The sequence below is a fragment of the Struthio camelus genome, chromosome 18 (genome assembly GCF_040807025.1).
Source record: "Struthio camelus isolate bStrCam1 chromosome 18, bStrCam1.hap1, whole genome shotgun sequence".
NCBI lineage: Eukaryota > Metazoa > Chordata > Aves > Struthioniformes > Struthionidae > Struthio > Struthio camelus.
The window spans coordinates 13,580,844-13,586,843 of record NC_090959.1 but is presented as its reverse complement, the minus strand read 5'-3'; positions in this window follow the sequence as shown (position 1 = coordinate 13,586,843).

Here is a 6,000-nt window from a genome sequence, read left to right as displayed (position 1 = left end):
GCTATCCCAGATAACCACATCAGACGATCTTTTCTTAAGCCGATCAAGCTCCACCTTTGTAACAAATAGGTTTTGTCCCTGCAACACCTCGTTCTGCCGGAAGAAGGCTATGCACCTGGCCGAAAACAGTCCCAGTCCCTCACCACCTGTCCGAGGTTGCACAGCTATCGAAGCAGGACGGCATATTCTCTCAGGTCTATCCATCTTGTAATGAACTGTGCTGGTTTGACCCTCATAAGATTCATCGGTTTACAGTTTTAAACGGAACATGGGCAGTATTGAAAACATTGTATACTCAAACATACGTATGGCCTAATCCACTGGCTAAGCTGGACAATGTTCCTTTAAGTTTAAAGACTCTGTTGTGCCAAGTACCCAGATGTTAACAATCTCTTCTGGAGGCTATTGAATGCAGGAAGGACATGTTTTTAGCAATTAGAAAACTAGTGGTACGCTTACACATGGCAATATTTAGCCGAGTTTGTCTGGTTAATAGGTCAGCACTTTGGGACAGTTGGTGGTTGTTATGGGGCAACAAGGAGAGCTTGTGGGAAGCGACATGCTGGACAGACATGCCGAACAGTCAGATGCCCACGGGGCACTCACGGATGAACGTGTTAAATAATCCAATGCACTTAAAAGACAACCTTTATTCCTTTAAAGGATGCCTTTAAAGAAGCACCTTTAAAGAAAGCTTTGAAAACACTTTGCTACAGGTTTGAACAGCGGCAGGCAAAGAGCATGCATATACACCAGAAAAGCTGCACACAATGGAATAATGTTTTCAGTATGTAAGAGTACTACACATTCAAGGCTTGAAATAAGGTGTAAGCATGCCCATAAGTACTTTTCTGGGTAGAGCAAGAATTAAATAAGTGATTAAGTGCTTTCCTGCATGGGGCACAAGTGTGTCCTTGCTGCTAGTCACAGCTTCCTGTATAGATCATTCTTATTCTTATTCTTAGCAGGAATATAACATCCAAGGGGCTGCTCTCAGGCAGCGAACAGGTGCATACTCATGTTGCTTCTAGGGTAGACGTGTGTCTGCGGCAACGATTTATGATGCATTCCCCACAGTAGCATGAATTTGGCTGGTGGCCTTTATAATTTGTCTTTGCTGATATCATTATATGCCTTGAGCATATTTATCTTCCAGAACCCAAAAAGTGAATGATTGTTTCAACAAGGAGAAAATAAGCCTTATTATAACAGCTCTGGACTAGGGACCATGGAAAGGCTTGGATTTTAAGCGTGCTCCAATCTGTTTTAACAGCTGTTTATGGTTACTGTAGTCACTGAACAAACAGAAGGTTATTTTACCTTTCTTTCTGGTGGCCCAAGTTCCTTCTTATTTCTTCTGTCTGTGCAGGATGGCAGTGACCATGCTTGGAGCCACAGACCTTTGCAGTCAGCCAGATCTGTACAGTTTTCTGCATGCAGTGGTACAGTTGGCACTTTTTACACTGAAATCTTACACTGAAAATTGGATTACATGTGAGGAGACAAAAAAGGAGCCATATCCAATCTAAATAATCCTTCAATTGATCTCAGTGGTGGTTTCCAGCCTTTCAGGATTGATGGACTCCCATGGAGTCTACTGACAACAGACATGCTTTTCCTGGTTATTTCTTGCAGAACCCCTAGAGTTAGTTCACAGTCGCCACGGGGTCCATGGCAAACACACTGAGAATCGAGCCTCTAAGGTATGCATAAAATACTAGCACCCAAATTCCTACAGCCCTAAAGGGTAAACGCTAATAAAACCTTAAAGAAGTTTTATTACTTGCCCAGCAAACAGACAAGACATATGATTATGTTTGCTTGTATTTTCTAAACCACATGCTGCCCTAAAGGTGCTAGTCCCAGCGGAGACTACATCTGTAGAGTAGCCTCTCCTCCCTCCCGCAAGAGTCAAAGCAAGTGGTGATTTTGCAATTCCTGAAAAGAAAATCAATTTCTTTACAGATTGTTATTCTTCTCCCTTCCTGGGTATGGGCAGAAATGGAAGAGAACAGGACCTCTAACTGATCTAAAGAATCTAACCCCCGTTCAAGAGTAAAATGAAATTTTAATGAGGAATCAAGGCTTTGGAGGTGTCAAGTGCTAGAGTATGACCGTCCTAGCTCTCATGTCACAAGAAGGGAGAATGGAAATTAATGCTGGGCTGCTGGGATTGAGACGGCAGCAGCATAACCACAGAATCAGCACCTACTTTTTGAATACAGGCCCAGATTTTGCTTTGGAACAAGAACTTGGACTGACATGAATTGTGTGAGGGATTGGCCTTGAAAAATCAATGGGTGCTCAGTATCTGGCAGGATCAAGTCCATGGTGAACAAGAAACTTGGCCCAGATGTGAAACAACACCTCTTCTGCTTTCCAGCCCCATGGTATAACCACCGGACCACAAACGTCTTTCCCACTTTTTGCTGTTAAGAAGGAAGCGTCAGTTTTCAAGCTTGGAGAAATGTGGTGGACTGAGGGCAGGAAGGACCTGTCATTCATAAGAAAATGTGGGCTAGAGTTTCAAGATCTATTTTAATTTTAAATTTCCTTAATGCTGATAGAGTCTAGGAGCAGAAGGTTCAGACGCCCATAGCTCTCACTGCAGCACGCGGTGAGATCGTTCCTCTTGCTGCCTTTCGAAGCATCTGTAAAAACAAATGACATGCTGCTTAATTCCCTCACACTTTGGAAAACAGTGGCACCTTGCACAAAATAGAAAGCTGGCTCATTTTCGATTCTTTCTTCTTCCCCACTCCCAAAAGGGGACCTTGAATTAACGCACGTTGCTGATTAACATGCTGATATAAATCACATCAAGCTGCTCTCGTCTTGCGATGTGAAGCCAGTTCTCCACAGCGCCCTGGAGCACATGTATTCTCAACAAGTTATGCTGAGACAAAACCAAAGTTGCTTCTGGTGCAATGTGCTACACAAACTGTTGCAATTATCTCCAAGGATGGGGGAGAGCCTGTGAGCTTTATCTGCTTCAAACCTTTGCTCTCAGACATTATAAAGTTAATTATAAAATTTGCCAAGGGGGAGGCAAGGAGAAATCTTCTTAACCTTTTCTTTCTGTGGTTTTCCCCCCCTCATTGCATTTACATTGGCCTTGAAGAACTGGGACATTTTGCACATGGTTTAGGGTCTATAAATTCTTATTTAAATCATCATGAGCCAAGCATAACAGGTAGCAGTCCAGACTTCTGTAAAAAGGACAAACCCCAGCTAAGCATGTAAATAATACTCCAGTGCTTTTTATCATATAAATGCATACAGTGAGCCAGGTACCCTGAAAGGTTTGTTCGCGTTTTCCTATTGTTACTCATTAAAACGCTTTAGGTGTGTACTGTATGACTCTGCTAGATTTTTTTAAAATGCTACTTCTCGGTGAATAGACCAAAGAAAGAGGCTAAAATCCCGTAACACTTCCTAGCTGCTCCACTGCCAGAATGCTCTCGCGTGGCCAACAAAGGCAACCAAAACGCTAGAGATCCCCACGTGTCCACAAGTGACCTCAAACAGCAGTGTCAAAATAGCTTGTCTCCAACCTCAAAAAAGCATGAGAAAGTTACCCGCTTGCTGTCACGTTGTCATGAGAGATCAGAGGCGATCAACAAGGGCAATGGTATGTTTTCCTTACTAATCTAGGAGAGCATGGCAATAATATCACACAGCACACTGTTCAGCAGGGGAAGTACCGTTCCGTGAGTCACGAGGGACAGGGTACTCACGACTGCACATTACGGCTGGGAGACGGCCGGAGTTGGACTCTGATGACACAAATCGTATCATCCCTGGACCCCAGTGTGCCAGCGGAGAACATAATGCTTCCCTTCCTTCGTCATGCTATAAGAGCTACTGAATAAAGGCTCTGTACGTTGTATTTAAGATGAAGATACGTCCTCTGCACATATTAACTGTTTTTATTTGAGAGTGAAAGAAATAGAATCGGCACCTTCTATTTATTTTCCTTCCTGGGATTTCTGAGAAATCCAAGAATCCTCTCCAGGTTTGTTTATTTTCTCTACCTTTTTCTGTCCCCACCTGCCAACTCTGCATCATGGTAAATCTGTTGGCGAGTCAAGGAGTGTTAAATGTATATAGCTCCCTCCAGAGTTTCTCAGTGAGATTCGCTGAGGTTCTTGTCATGAGGGACTCTTAGCTCTTCTCCTATAAGGCCCCAGCAACTGGGGTTTATTTTTCAGTTCCTTCTAGTCTGGACTGAGACGTGACAAAAGAAGCTGCAGACTGGAAGTCATTCACAAACGCTGAGAAAGATGCTGGGTATGCCTTTAAACTCAGTGCAAAACAGCATGCAGGTGATCATTCCTAGCAGATGAGATTACCTGGCTCAAAACAGAGCCTGGATGTTCAGAAAGACTTTTTTTTTTTTTAACTATTGTGCTTTCACTAATATTTTTGTAGTAATTTTGTGCCTAAAGATAAAGGCTACCCCGGAAAGCACTGAGGGCCCATCAATTAGCATATACCCCATAAAATGCTCTTGAAATGGAAAAAGAGAGCCAACGGTTCTATGCAGTCAACACCAGCCGTTCCAAGTGCACGTACTCGGCACTTTCAGGTCACCCACTATTTTCAACTCTGCAGATACTATATACCCTAGTATTATCTCTTAGGAGACTGAACTGCAGAAGCTTATGGCTTATGACCATGGCTTTCTGGGGACCTGAGTGTCTACTCAGAGAATGCCTTTATTCAGCCAAAAAGTATTTGCAGGGCTGTTGACTTAGGTATCCTCCTGGCCTTCTACCTTTATGGGTGGTTGCTCATCTCTGCTAGTCTGGCAAGGGGAAGAGAAAATATTTGGCCTCCAGAGGTTGGTGATTCACTGCCCTGTATCACTGACACGATTCTGAGTTCAAACACTCTCTACCTGTTTTGCACAGGAATGAATGCTGCACAAGGTGCCAGGCAAGTGAAGCATAGCTAATGTAAAAACACCTTGGTCTGGTTCCCAGTTACCCTGCAGCTGTGTTAGTATTTACAGCGCCGTGAGTAAAGCGCTCCCGAATCAGCACAGGGACAATTTATGTTCACTTTGAATGTGTGAATCAGGCCACACGGTTCTGTTGGAATTACAGGCTATTTGCAATCATTTGTTTCCCTCCACGTGCTTTGCCCAGCAGGTAGTCTGTAATTATGTGATAATAAAAATTATAGGCATTTTTATGTAGCTGGTCCTCCGCAGGAGCTGAAGATTACCCAGCAATTTTTACATGGGCTGAGAATTTAAGCCTGATGCCCTGGCAGACTTCCAGGTTGGAAGACTAGATGCCTGTCTGAATCCTCCTGGTGCTCCTCACAGGCTACGGTACCCGTCTCATCCGCGCGGGGCCGTGTGCTGCAAAACAGCTGCGTTGTCCCCCGCCGCCAACCCTGCCGCAGAGTGGTGGCAGGAGGAATTTTTCCAAAGAAAATGTGCTTATAAGTTGGTTACTTTGATAAAGTCCTTTGGGAGCAGCAGGGATGAAAGAAGCCATATGAATGAAGCCTATTACTGTGCCCCATTAGTATGTTATATGATAAAAGCTCATAGTAGTTTATGTACACTTATTATAATTTTCAAACACCTGTGTAAAAACTATTCTGAAGTGGCTTTGCTTTTACTCCCCCCCCCCCCCCATAAATACTCTCAAAATACTGCAAAAGAAATCTGACGGCAGTGAAACCGGGCTAGCATTAGCACATGGGAAGCCTTTATATGTGAAGGCTCACATGGGAAGTGCACATCCTGAAATGGAGTTTGGTGCTAGTAGAGAATTATTTATATTATAATTTTTCAGTGTTTTAGTGGACTGGATCCAAAAAGAGTATGTCCTGCTGTGTAAAGGTAACGTCTTGCAAAATGATTTCTTTTTCTCTAGCAACATTATAAAGGCCATTTCTCCCTGTGTGTTTTGTAATTTATGTATTTGTAAATATAGTAAAACCACAGTGATTTGGACATTTACTGAGAATGACTAGTTCGGGGAA